Below are 15,798 nucleotides of genomic sequence, written 5' to 3'. Positions count from 1 at the left end.
AATATTCTCGGAATCAGACGAAATCAACGCCCAGCATCTTAGAATCCCCGGAAGCATCCAGAACACCCGAGAGTCGCCAGAGGGGGGCCACAGGGGCCCCAGATGATAGGCCGGCGCGGCCCAGGCCCTAGCCGCGCCGCCTTATGGTGTCGTCGCCTCGTTGACCTCCTGACGCCACCTCTTCGCCTATTTAAGCCCCCTCGACCTAAAACCTCGAGACGGAAAAGCCACGGTACGAGAAACCTTCCAGAGCCGCCGCCATCGCGAAGCCAAGATCTGGGGGACAGGAGTCTCTGTTCCGGCACGCCGTCGGGACGGGGAAGTGCCCCCGGAAGGCTCCTCCATCGACACCACCGCCATCTCCATCACCGCTGCTGTCTCCCATGAGGAGGGAGTAGTTCTCCATCGAGGCTCGGGGCTGTACCGGTAGCTATGTGGTTCATCTCTCTCCTATGTACTTCAATACAATAATCTCATGAGCTGCCTTACATGATTGAGATTCATATGATGATGCTTGTAATCTAGATGTCGTTATGCTAGTCAAGTGAATTTTACTTATGTGATCTCCGGAGACTCCTTGTTCCACGTGTGTAAAGGTGACAGTGTGTGCACCGTGTGGGTCTCTTAGGCTATATTTCACAGAATACTTATTCACTGTTATGAATGGCATAGTGAAGTGCTTATTTATATCTCTTTATGATTGCAATGTGTTTTGTATCACAATTTATCTATGTGCTACTCTAGTGATGTTATTAAAGTAGTTTTATTCCTCCTGCACGGTGTAATGGTGACAGTGTGTGCATCTGTGTTAGTACTTGGCGTAGGCTATGATTATGATCTCTTGTAGATTATGAAGTTAACTATTGCTAAGATAGTATTGATGTGATCTATGCCTCCTTCATAGTGTGACGGTGACAGTGTGCATGCTATGTTAGTACTTGGTTTGGTTATGTTGATCTGTCATGCACTCTAAGGTTACTTAAATATGAACATTGAATATTGTGGAGCTTGTTAACTCCGGCATTGAGGGTTCATGTAATCCTACACAGTTAGTGGTGTTCATCATCCAACAAAAGAGTGTAGAGTGGTTTTATTATGTGATCATTGTTGAGAGTGTCCACTAGTGAAAGCAGGATCCCTAGGCCTTGCTTCCAAGCATCGAATCTCCGTTTGTTTACTGTTTTGTTGCATGTTTACTCGCTGCCATATTTTATTCAGATTGCTATTACCACTCATATACATCCATACAACTTGTATTTCACTATCTCTTCGCCGAACTAGTGCACCTATACATCTGACAAGTGTATTTGGTGTGTTGGGGACACAAGAGACTTCTTGCTTTGTGATTGCAGGGTTGCTTGAGAGGGATATCTTTGACCTCTTCCTCCCTGAGTTCGATAAACCTTGGGTGATCCACTTAAGGGAAACTTGCTGCTGTTCTACAAACCTCTGCTCTTGGAGGCCCAACACTGTCTACAAGAATAGAAGCACCCGTAGACATCAATCACCATGGTAGGTGGAGTCCCGGTTGGACTCCACCAAACCCAACCAGCCAACCAAGTGGGAGGGTGGAGTCCAAGGAGGACTCCACCTCCTTGGCCGGCCAAAGAAAGGGGGAAGGGGAGAGTCCCTGTCCCTCTAGGTTTCGTCCATAAGGCAGTTTTTGAATTGGGGTCTTATTCGAAGACTTTGGGCTAACCCTTGGGGTTCTACCTATATAATGAGGAGGAGAGGGAGGGGGCAGCCCATGACTTGTCTGCACCACCTAGGGCTCCCCTGGCCGGTGCCCTAGCCCCCTTCTCTCTCTCAAACCCTAGCACACCTCCCTCCTCATACACCTCTGATGTCTACGCACGCTTCTATTCCTGTAGACAGTGTTGGGCCTCCTACAACAGAGGTTTGTAGAACAGCAGCAAGTTTCCCTTAAGTGAATCACCCAAGGTTTATCGAACTCAGGGAGGAAGAGGTCAAAGATATCCCTCTCAAGTAACCCTGCAATCAAGATACAAAAAGTCTCTTGTGTCCCCAACACACCTAATACACTTGTCAGATGTATAGGTGCAGTAGTTCGGCGAAGAGATAGTGAGATGCAAGTGATATGGATGAATATGAGTGGTAATAGCAATATGAAATAAAGATGGCAGCGAGTAAACATGCAACAGAACAGTAAATAAACGGAGTTTCAGTGCTTGAAAACAAGGCCTAGGGATCATACTTTCACTAGTGGACACTCTCAACATTGATCACATAATAAATAAGTTCTCTTCCTTTGTACTACTTTCAAAGACTCTATTATTGGATAACAAACACCATTCATTGTGTAGGGCTACGAGAGCACCCTCAAGCCGGAGTAAACAAGATCCACAACGTCATAAAGGAATCACACAAGATGCAAACACTGTCACTATCACACCATAGAGAGTAATTCCGGAGTTCATATAAAGTAACTCTAGAGTGCATAGTAATAGTTAACTTCACAATCTACAAGAGATCACAATCATAACCTACGCCAAGTACTACATGATGCACACACTGTCCACATTACATCATGAAGGAGGAGTAGACTACTTTAATAACATCACTAGAGTAGCACATAGATTAATAGTGATACAAATCTCATCATATGGATCTCAATCGTGCAAGGCAATTCATGAGATCATTGTATTGAGGTACATGAGAGAGAGATTAACCACATAGATACCGGTAGAGCCCTCAGCCTCGAGGGAGAACTACTCCCTCCTCATCATGGAGACAGCAATGGCGGTGAAGATGGCGGTAGATGCGCGTGAGACACACGTCCGTTGGGAACCCCAAGAGGAAGGTGTGATGTGCACAACAGTAAGTTTTCCCTCAGAAAGAAACCAAGGTTTATCGAACCAGTAGGAGCCAAGAAGCACGTTGAAGGTTGTTGGTGGCGGAGTGTAGTACGGCGCAACACCAGGGATTCCGGTGCCAACGTGGAACCTGCACAACACAATCACAGTACTTTGCCCCAACGTAACAGTGAGGTTGTCAATCTCACCGGCTTGCTGTAAACAAAGGATTAGATGTATAGTGTGGATGATGATGTTTGTTTGCGAAGAACTGTAAGAACAATTGCAGTAGATTGTATTTCAGATGTAAAGAATAGGACCGGGGTCCACAGTTCACTAGTGGTGTCTCTCCCATAAGATAAACAGATGTTGGGTGAACAAATTACAGTTGGGCAATTGACAAATAAAGAAGGCATAACAATGCACATACATATATCATGATGAGTACTATGAGATTTAATCAGGGCATTACGACAAAGTACATAGACCGCTATCCAGCATGCATCTATGCCTAAAAAGTCCACTTTCAGGTTATCATCCGAACCCCTTCCGGTATTAAGTTGCAAGCAATAGACAATTGCATTAAGTATGGTGCATAATGTAATCAACACAAATATCCTTAGACAAAGCATCGATGTTTTATCCCTAGTGGCAACATCACATCCACAACCTTAGAACTTTCTCACATCGTCCCATTTAATGGAGGCATGAACCCACTATCGAGCATAAATACTCCCTCTTGGAGTTACAAGTATCAACTTGGCCAGAGCCTCTACTAGCAACGGAGAGCATGCAAGAACATAAACAACATATATGATAGATTGATAATCAACTTGACATAGTATTCAATATTCATCGGATCCCAACAAACACAACATGTAGCATTACAGATAGATGATCTTGATCATGATAGGCAGCTCACAAGATCTAACATGATAACACAATGAGGAGAAGACAACCATCTAGCTACTGCTATGGACCCATAGTCCAGGGGTGGACTACTCACACATCGATCTGGAGGCGATCATGGCGATGAAGAGACCTCCGGGAGATGATTCCCCTCTCCGGCAGGGTGCCGGAGGCGATCTCCTGAATCCCCTGAGATGGGATTGGCGGCGGCGGCGTCTCTGTAAGGTTTTCCGTATCGTGGCTCTCGGTCCTGGGGGTTTCGCGACGAAGACTATATGTAGGCGGAAGGGCAGGTCAGGAAGAGTCACGAGGGGCCCACACAGTAGGCCGGCGCGGCCAGGGCTTGGGCCGCGCCGCCCTGTTGTGTGGCCACCTCGTGGCCCCACTTCGTTTCCTCTTCGGACTTCTGGAAGCTTCGTGGAAAAATAGGCCCCTGGGCGTTGATTTCGTCCAATTCCGAGAATATTTCCTTACTAGGATTTCTGAAACCAAAAACAGCAGAAAACAAAGAATCGGCTCTTCGGCATCTCGTCAATAGGTTAGTGTCGGAAAATGCATAATAATGACATATAATGTGTATAAAACATGTGAGTATCATCATAAAAGTAGCATGGAACATAAGAAATTATAGATACGTTTGGGACGTATCAAGCATCCCCAAGCTTAGTTCCTACTCGCCCTCGAGTAGGTAAATGATAACAAAGATAATTTCTAAAGTGACATGCTATCATAATCTTGATCAATACTTTTGTAAAGCATATGAGATGAATGCAGCGATTCGAAGCAATGGTGAAGATAATGAGTAAACAAATGAATCATATAGCAAAGACTTTTCATGAATAATACTTTCAAGACAAGCATCAATAAGACTTGCATAAGAGTTACTCATAAAGCAATGAATTCAAAGTATAGGCATTGAAGCAACACAAAGGAAGATATAAGTTTCAGCGGTTGCTTTCAACTTCAACATGTATATCTCATGGATAATTGTCAACACAAAGTAATATAACAAGTGCAATAGGTAAACATGTAAGAATCAATGCACACAGTTGATACAAGTGTTTGCTTCTGGGATAGAAAGAATAGGTAAACCGACTCAATAATAAAGTAGAAGATAGGCCCTTCGCAGAGGGAAGCATGGATTACTATATTTGTGCTAGAGCTTTTCATTTTGAAAACATAGAAACAATTTTGTCAACGGTAGTAATAAATCGTATGTGTTATGTATAAGATATCCTATAAGTTGCAAGCCTCATGCATAGTATACTAATAGTGCTCGCACCTTGTCCTAATTAGCTTGGATTAACACGGATTATCATTGCATAGCATATGTTTCAACCAAGTGTCACAAAGGGGTACCTCTATGCCGCCTGTACAAAGGTCTAAGGAGAAAGCTCGCATTGGATTTCTCGCTTTTGATTATTCTCAACTTAGACATCCATACCGGGACAACATAGACAACAGATAATGGACTCCTCTTTAATGCATAAGCATTCAACAACAGTTAATTTTCTCATAAGAGATTGAGGATTAATTGTCCAAACTGAAACTTCCACCATGGATCATGGCTTTAGTTAGCGGCCCAATGTTCTTCTCTAATAGTATGCATACTCAAACCATTTGATCATGAAAATCGCCCTTACTTCAGACAAGACGAACATGCATAGCAACTCACATGATATTCAACAAAGGTAAAAGTTGATGGCGTCCCCAGAAACATGGTTACCGCTCAACAAGCAACTTATTAAGAAATAAGACACATAAGTACATATTCTTCACTACAATAGTTTTTAAGGCTACTTTTCCCATGAGCTATATATTGTAAAGGCAAAGAATAGAAGTTTAAAGGTAGCACTCAAGTAATATACTTTGGAATGGCGGAGAAATACCACGTGGTAGGTAGGTATGGTGGACACAAATGGCATAGTATTTGGCTCAAGGATTTGGATGCACGAGAAGAATCCCTCTCAATACAAGGCTAGGCTAGCAAGGTTGTTTGAAGCAAACTCAAGTGTAAAAGGTGCAGCAAAGCTCACATATGAACATATTATAACTATTATAAGACTTTACATTGTCTCCTTGTTGTTCAAACACCTTAACCAGAAAATATCTAGACTCTAGAGATCAATCATGCAAACCAAATTTTAACAAGCTCTATGTAGTTATTCATTAATAGGTACAAGGTACATGATGCAAGAGCTTAAACATGATCTATATGAGCACAACAATTGCCAAGTATCACATTATTCAAGACATTATACCATTTACCACATGCGGCATTTTCCGTTTCCAACCATATATCAATGAATGAAATAGTCTAACTTTCGCAATGAACATTAAAGATAAAGCTAAGAACATATGTGTTCATACGAAACAGCGGAGCGTGTCTCTCTCCCTCATAAAGAATGCTAGGATCCGATCTGATTCAAACAAAACAAATATATAAACAAACAGACGCTCAGAGTAAAGCACATAAGATGTGACGGAATAAAAATATAGTTTCACTAGAGGTAACCTGATAAGTTGTCGATGAAGAAGGGATGCCTTGGGCATCCCCAAGCTTAGACGCTTGGGTCTTCTTAAAATATGCAGGGATGAACCACGGGGGCATCCCCAAGCTTAAACTCTTCACTCTTCTTGATCATATTGTATCATCCTCCTCTCTTGACCCTTGAAAACTTCCTCCACACCAAACTTAAAACAAACTCATTAGAGGGTCAGTGCATAATTCGTATATTCAGAGGTGACATAATCATTCTTAACACTTCTGGACATTACACAAAGCTACTGAAAGTTAATGGAACAAAGAAATCCATCAAACATAGCAAAACAGGCAATACGAAATAAAAGGCAGAATCTGTCAAAACAGAATAGTCCGTAAAGACGAATTTTTTAGAGGCACCAGACTTGCTCAGATGAAAATGCCCAAATTGAATGAAAGTTGCGTACATACCTGAGGATCACGCACGTAAATTGGCAGATGTTTCTGAGTTACCTACAGAGAACCATACCCAAATTCGTGACAGCAAGAAATCTGTTTCTGCGCAGTAATCCAAATGTAGTATTGACTTTACTATCAAAGACTTTACTTGGCACAACAATGCAATAAAATAAAGATAAGAAGAGGTTGCTACAGTAGTAAAAACTTCCAAGACTCAAATATAAAACAAAGTGTAGAAGTAAAATAATGGGTTGTCTCCCATAAGCGCTTTTCTTTAACGCCTTTCAGCTAGGCGCAGAAAGTGTGAATCAAGTATTATCGAGAGATGAAGCATCGACAGAGGGGTTTGGAGTTTTCTCAACTATACATGTTATCTTATCTATGTAAGTTTCAGAGGCTCCTTTTTTGTTATACTTAGGCTTGCTATTCTCATCAAACAAATTTTCGGGAACAAGCCAACCATAGTTATTTTCTAGAGCTTCATGCATTCCTAGGAGCTTACAAGGTATTGTTGTCTTAATTTCCCCACCATCATTAACATTATTAGTGTACCTTATTCTATCCATGTCCATCTTTTCAAGGGTACTAGCAAAGTTGGTATAAGAGCCAAGCATCTTATATTTAATAAAGACTTTTCTAGCCTCTCTTGCTACACCACCAAATTCTTTAAGAAGGGTTCTAAAACAAAATCTTTCTTTTCTCCTTCTTCCATATCACCGAGTGTAAGAAACATATGTTGAATTATAGGATTGAGACTAACAAACGTAGTTTCCAACATGTGTACTAAAGAAGCAACAGCAATTTCATAAGTAGGAGCAAGTTCTACCAAGTGTCTATCTTCAAAATCTTCAGCTGTACTAACATGAGTGAAAAAATCTTCTATATTATCTCTTCCAATTATAGACCCTCGGCCTACCGGTATGTCTTTTAGAGTGTACTTAGGAGGAAACATGATGAAATAAACAAAAGGTAAATAAAGTAAATGCAAGTAACTAATTTTTTTGTGTTTTTAATATAGAGAACAAGACAGTAAATAAAGTAAAACTAGCAACTAATTTTTTTGTGTTTTGTTTTAGTGCAGCAAACAAAGTAGTAAATAAAATAAAGCAAGACAAAAACAAAGTAAAGAGATTGGAAGTGGAAGACTCCCCTTGCAGCGTGTCTTGATCTCCCCGGCAACGGCGCCAGAAAACAGTCTTGATGCGCGTGAGACACACGTCCGTTGGGAACCCCAAGAGGAAGGTGTGATGTGCACAGCAGTAAATTTTCCCTCAGAAAGAAACCAAGGTTTATCAAACCAGTAGGAGCCAAGAAGCACGTTGAAGGTTGTTGGTGGCGGAGTTTAGTGCGGCGCAACACCAGGGATTCCGACACCAACGTGGAACCTGCACAACACAATCACAGTACTTTGCCCCAACATAACAGTGAGGTTGTCAATCTCACCGGCTTGCTGTAAACAAAGGATTAGATGTATAGTGTGGATGATGATGTTTGTTTGCGAAGAACAGTAAGAACAATTGCAGTAGATTGTATTTCAGATGTAAAGAATAGGACCGGGGTCCACAGTTCACTAGTGGTGTCTCTCCCATAAGATAAACAGATGTTGGGTGAACAAATTACAGTTGGGCAATTGACAAATAAAGAAGGCATAACAATGCACATACATATATCATGATGAGTACTATGAGATTTAATCAGGGCATTACGACAAAGTACATAGACCGCTGTCCAGCATGCATCTATGCCTAAAAAGTCCACTTTCAGGTTATCATCCGAACCCCTTCCGGTATTAAGTTGCAAGCAACAGACAATTGCATTAAGTATGTTGCGTAATGTAATCAACACAAATATCCTTAGCCAAAGCATCGATGTTTTATCCCTAGTGGCAACAACACATCCACAACCTTAGAACTTTCTGTCACTGTCCCAGATTTAATGGAGGCATGAACCCACTATCGAGCATAAATACTCCCTCTTGGAGTTACAAGTATCAACTTGGCCAGAGCCTCTACTAGCAACGGAGAGCATGCAAGAACATAAACAACATATATGATAGATTGATAATCAACTTGACATAGTATTCAATATTCATCGGATCCCAACAAACACAACATGTAGCATTACAGATAGATGATCTTGATCATGATAGGCAGCTCACAAGATCTAACATGATAACACAATGAGGAGAAGACAACCATCTAGCTACTGCTATGGACCCATAGTCCACGGGTGGACTACTCACACATCGATCCGGAGGCGATCATGGCGATGAAGAGACCGACGGGAGATGATTCCCCTCTCCGGCAGGGTGCCAGAGGCGATCTCCTGAATCCCCCGAGATGGGATTGGCGGCGGCGTCTCTGTAAGGTTTTCCGTATCGTGGCTCTCGGTCCTGGGGGTTTCGCGACGAAGACTATATGTAGGCGGAAGGGCAGGTCAGGAGGAGTCACGAGGGGCCCACACAGTAGGCCGGCGCGGCCAGGGCTTGGGCTGCGCCGCCCTGTTGTGTGGCCACCTCGTGGCCCCACTTCGTTTCCTCTTCGGACTTCTGGAAGCTTCGTGGAAAAATAGGCCCCTGGGCGTTGATTTCGTCCAATTCCGAGAATATTTCCTTACTAGGATTTCTGAAACCAAAAACAGCAGAAAACAGCAACTGGCTCTTCAGCATCTCGTCAATAGGTTAGTGCCGGAAAATGCATAATAATGACATATAATGTGTATAAAACATGTGAGTATCATCATAAAAGTAGCAAGGAACATAAGAAATTATAGATACGTTTGGGACGTATCAAGCATCCCCAAGCTTAGTTCCTACTCGCCCTCGAGTAGGTAAATGATAACAAAGATAATTTCTAAAGTGACATGCTATCATAATCTTGATCAATACTTTTGTAAAGCATATGAGATGAATGCAGCGATTCGAAGCAATGATGAAGATAATGAGTAAACAAATGAATCATATAGCAAAGACTTTTCATGAATAATACTTTCAAGACAAGCATCAATAAGACTTGCATAAGAGTTACTCATAAAGCAATAAATTCAAAGTATAGGCATTGAAGCAACACAAAGGAAGATATAAGTTTCAGCGGTTGCTTTCAACTTCAACATGTATATCTCATGGATAATTGTCAACACAAAGTAATATAACAAGTGCAATAGGTAAACATGTAAGAATCAATGCACACAGTTGATACAAGTGTTTGCTTCTGGGATAGAAAGAATAGGTAAACCGATGATGTCTACGGGTGCTTCTATTCTTGTAGCCAGTGTTGGGCCTCCAAGAGCAGAGGTTTGTAGAACAGCAACAAGTTTCCCTTAAGTGGATCACTGATGACGCGTAAAGCACACGCTCGTTGGGAACCCCAAGTGGAAGGTGTGATGCGTACAGCAGCAAGTTTCCCTCAGTAAGAAACCAAGGTTTATCGAACCAGTAGGAGTCAAGAAGCACGTCGAAGGTTGATGGCGGCGGGATGTAGTGCGGCGCAACACCAGGGATTCCGGCGCCAACGTGGAACCTGCACAACACAACCAAAGTACTTTGCCCCAACGAAACAGTGAGGTTGTCAATCTCACCGGCTTGCTGTAACAAAGGATTAGATGTATAGTGTGGATGATGATTGTTTGCAGAAAACAGTAGAACAAGTATTGCAGTAGATTGTATTTAATGTAAAAGAATGGACCGGGGTCCACAGTTCACTAGAGGTGTCTCTCCCATAAGATAAATAGCATGTTGGGTGAACAAATTACAGTCGGGCAATTGACAAATAGAGAGGGCATGACCATGCACATACATGATATGATGAATATAGTGAGATTTAATTGGGCATTACGACAAAGTACATAGACCGCTATCCGGCATGCATCTATGCCTAAAAAGTCCACCTTCAGGTTATCATCCGAACCCCTTCCAGTATTAAGTTGCAAACAACAGACAATTGCATTAAGTATGGTGCGTAATGTAATCAATAGCTACATCCTCGGACATAGCATCAATGTTTTATCCCTAGTGGCAACAGCACATCCACAACCTTAGAACTTTCTATCACTGTCCCAGATTTAATGGAGGCATGAACCCACTATCGAGCATAAATACTCCCTCTTGGAGTTAAGAGCAAAAACTTGGCCAGAGCCTCTACTAATAACGGAGAGCATGCAAGATCATAAACAACACATAGGTAATAGATTGATAATCAACATAACATAGTATTCTCTATCCATTGGATCCCGACAAACACAACATATAGCATTACAGATAGATGATCTTGATCATGTTAGGCAGCTCACAAGATCCAACAATGAAGCACATAAGGAGAAGACGACCATCTAGCTACTGCTATGGACCCATAGTCCAGGGGTGAACTACTCACTCATCACTCCGGAGGCGACCATGGCGGTGAAGAGTCCTCCGGGAGATGATTCCCCTCTCCGGCAGGGTGCCGGAGGCGATCTCCTGAATCCTCCGAGATGGGATTGGCGGCGGCGGCGCCTCAGTAAGGTTTTCCGTATCGTGGCTCTCGGTACTGGGGGTTTCGCGACGGAGGCTTTAAGTAGGCGGAAGGGCGGAGTCGGGAGAGTCACGGGGGCCCCACACGCTAGGGCCGCGCGGGCCCCCTCTAGGCCGCGCCGCCCTAGTGTGGCGGCGCCCCGTGGCCCCACTTCGTCTCCCCTCCGGTCTTCTGGAAGCTTCGTGCAAAAATAGGACCCTGGGCGTTGATTTCGTCCAATTCCGAGAATATTTCCTTTGTAGGATTTCTGAAACCAAAAACAGTAGAAAACAGCAACTGGCTCTTCGGCATCTCGTTAATAGGTTAGTGCCGGAAAATGCATAAATATGACATAAAGTATGCATAAAACATGTAGATATCATCAATAATGTAGCATGGAACATAAGAAATTATCGATACGTCGGAGACGTATCAGCATCCCCAAGCTTAGTTCCTGCTCGTCCCGAGCAGGTAAACGATAACAAAGATAATTTCTGGAGTGACATGCCATCATAACCTTGATCATACTAGTGTAAGCATATGTAATGAATGCAGCGATCAAAACAATGGTAATGACATGAGTAAACAAATGAATCATAAAGCAAAGACTTTTCATGAATAGTACTTCAAGACAAGCATCAATAAGTCTTGCATAAGAGTTAACTCATAAAGCAATAAATCAAAGTAAGGGTATTGAAGCAACACAAAGGAAGATTAAGTTTCAGCGGTTGCTTTCAACTTATAACATGTATATCTCATGGATAGTGTCAATGTAAAGTAATATAACAAGTGCAATATGCAAGTATGTAGGAATCAATGCACAGTTCGCACAAGTGTTTGCTTCTTGAGGTGGAGAGAAATAGGTGAACTGACTCAACATAAAAGTAAAAGAAAGGTCCTTCAAAGAGGAAAGCATTGATTGCTATATTTGTGCTAGAGCTTTGGTTTTGAAAACATGAAACAATTTTGTCAACGGTAGTAATAAAGCATATGTATCATGTAAATTATATCTTACAAGTTGCAAGCCTCATGCATAGTATACTAGTAGTGCCCGCACCTTGTCCTAATTAGCTTGAATTAACATGGATTATCATTGCATAACATATGTTTCAACCAAGTGTCACAAATGGGTACCTCTATGCCGCCTGTACAAGGGTCTAAGGAGAAAGTTCGCATTGGATTTCTCGCTTTTGATCATTCTTCAACTTAGACACCCATACCGGGACAACATAGACAACAGATAATGGACTCCTCTTTTAATGCTTAAGCATTCAACAGTTAATATTCTCATAAGAGATTGAGGTTTTATGTCCAAACTGAAACTTCCGCCATGATTCATGGCTTTAGTTAGCGGCCCAATGTTCTTCTCTAACAGTATGCATACTCAAACCATTTGATTGTGAAAACCGCCCTTACTTCAGACAAGACGGACATGCATAGCAACTCACATGATATTCAACAAAGAGTTGATGGCGTCCCCAGGAGCATGGTTATCGCACAACAAGCAACTTAATAAGAGATAAAGTGCATAAGTACATATTCAATACCACAATAGTTTTTAAGGCTATTTTGTCCCATGAGCTATATATTGCAAAGGCGAATGATGGAAATTTAAAGGTAGAACTCAAGCAATTTACTTTGGAATGGCGGAGAAATACCATGTAGTAGGTAGGTATGGTGGACACAAATGGCATAGTGGTTGGCTCAAGGATTTTGGATGCATGAGAAGTATTCCCTCTCGATACAAGGTTTAGGCTAGCAAGGTTATTTGAAACAAACACAAGGATGAACCGGTGCAGCAAAACTCACATAAAAGACATATTGTAAACATTATAAGACTCTACACCATCTTCCTTGTTGTTCAAACTCTTTACTAGAAATTATCAAGACTTTAGAGAGACCAAATATGCAAACCAAATTTTAGCAAGCTCTATGTATTTCTTCATTAATGGGTGCAAAGTATATGATGAAAGAGCTTAAACATGAGCACAACAATTGCCAAGTATCAAATTATTCAAGACATTTTAAAATTACTACATGTAGCATTTCCCGATTCCAACCATATAACAATTTAACGAAGAAGATTCATCCTTCGCCATGAATACTATGAGTAAAGCCTAAGAACATATTTGTCCATATGCAACAGCGGAGCGTGTCTCTCTTCCACACAATGAATGCTTGGATCCATTTTATTCAAACAAAAACAAAAACAAAAACAAACCGACGCTCCAAGCAAAGCACATAAGATGTGATGGAATAAAAATATAGTTTCAGGGGAGGAACCTGATAATGTTGTCGATGAAGAAGGGGATGCCTTGGGCATCCCCAAGCTTAGACGCTTGAGTCTTTTTAAAATATGCAGGGGTGAACCACCGGGGCATCCCCAAGCTTAGAGCTTTCACTCTCCTTGATCATATTGCATCATTTCCCTCTCTTGATCCTTGAAAACTTCCTCCACACCAAACTCGAAACAACTCATTAGAGGGTTAGTGCAAAATAAAAATTTACATGTTCAGAGGTGACATAATCATTCTTAACACTTCTGGACATTGCACAAAGCTACTGGACATTAATGGAACAAAGAAATTCATCCAACATAGCAAAAGAGGCAATGCGAAATAAAAGGCAGAATCTGTTAAAACAGAACAGTTCGTAAAGACGAATTTTAAAGTGGCACCAGACTTGCTCAAATGAAAATGCTCAAATTGAATAAAAGTTGTGTACATATCTGAGAATCACTCACGTAAATTGGCAGATTTTTCTGAGTTACCTACAGAGAATTCTGCCCAGATTCGTGACAGACAGAAATCTGTTTCTGCGCAGTAATCCAAATTTAGTATGAACCTTACTATCAACGACTTTACTTGGCACAACAATGCACAAAACTAAGATAAGGAGAGGTTGCTACAGTAGTAAACAACTTCCAAGACTCAAATATAAAATAAAGGTACGGTAGTAAAAACATGGGTTGTCTCCCATAAGCGCTTTTCTTTAACGCCTTTCAGCTAGGCGCAGGAAGTGTATATCAAGTGTTATCAAGAGATGAAGCATCGACATCATAATTTGTTCTAATAATAGAATCAAAAGGTAACTTCACTCTCTTTCTAGGGAAGTGTTCCATACCTTTCTTGAGAGGAAATTGATATTTAATATTACCTTCCTTCATATCAATGATAGCTCCAACAGTTCGAAGAAAAGGTCTTCCCAATATAATGGGGCAAGATGCATTGCATTCAATATCCAAGACAACAAAATCAACGGGGACAAGGTTATTGTTAACGGTAATGCGAACATTATCAACTCTCCCCAAAGGTTTCTTTGTAGCATTATCAACAAGATTAACATCCAAATAACAGTTTTTCAATGGTGGCAAGTCAAGCATATCATAAATTTTCTTAGGCATAACAGAAATACTTGCACCAAGATCACATAAAGCATTACAATCAAAGTCATTTACCTTCATCTTAATGATGGGCTCCCAACCATCCTCTAGCTTTCTAGGAATAGAAGCTTCACGTTCTAGTTTCTCTTCTCTAGCTTTTATGAGAGCATTCGTAATATGTTTTGTAAAGGCTAAATTTATAGCACTAGCATTGGGACTTTTAGCAAGCTTTTGTAAAAACTTTATGACTTCAGAGATGTGGCAATCATCAAAATCTAAACCATTATGATCCACAGCAATGGGATCATCATCCCCAATGTTGGAAAAAATTTCAGCAGTTTTATCACAGGCAGTTTCATCAGTTTTAGCAGTTTCCGGCAGTTTTGCAGGCTTTGCATTAGAAGTAGAAACATTGCCAACACCAATTATTTCACCATTATTAGTAGGAGGTGCAGCAACATGTGGAACATTAGCATTGCTAGTGGTGGTAATAGTCCAAACTTTAGCTACATTATTCTCTTTAGCTAGTTTTCATTTTCTTCTCTTTCCCACCTAGCATGCAATTCAGCCATCAATCTTATATTCTCATTAATTCTAACTTGGATGGCATTTGCTGTAGTAACAATTTTATTTTCAATATCCTCAGGTTTAGCAGCCATTTTATTAATTAAAGAAGATTGTGACGCAGACATGTATGAGATTCGGTTTTCAGCATTTGCAAGTTTAGTTTGCAACCCAGAAATCTCCATATTCAGATTTTCAAGTTGATTTCCTATACTCTTCAACAAGGTAGATTGTTCATTCATAGTTTTAGTAAACAATTTGTTTTGCTCATATTGTGATTGCATAAAGCTCTTGGTGGATCTTTCAATTTCCAACATCTTTTCCTCATTAGGTGAAACATATCTACCATAAGAGTTACCATTAGCAGGATATGGCCTAGAATTATTGTAATTGTTATTTTTAATGAAATTTACATCAACATGTTCTTTTTGAGCAACCAATGAAGCTAACGGAACATTATTAGGATCAACATTAGTCCTACCATTCACAAGCATAGACATAATAGCATCAATCTTATCACTCAAGGAAGAGGTTTCTTTGACAGAAATTTAGCTTGATGACGCGTAAAGCACACGCTCGTTGGGAACCCCAAGTGGAAGGTGTGATGCGTACAGTAGCAAGTTTCCCTCGGTAAGAAACCAAGGTTTATCGAACCAGTAGGAGTCAAGAAGCACGTCGAAGGTTGATGGCGGCGGGATGTAG

Source organism: Lolium perenne, chromosome 1 (genome assembly GCF_019359855.2).
Source record: "Lolium perenne isolate Kyuss_39 chromosome 1, Kyuss_2.0, whole genome shotgun sequence".
In the NCBI taxonomy this organism is placed as follows: Eukaryota; Viridiplantae; Streptophyta; class Magnoliopsida; order Poales; family Poaceae; genus Lolium; species Lolium perenne.
The sequence above is the reverse complement of the archived record's forward strand: the minus strand, read 5'-3'. Positions refer to the sequence as shown.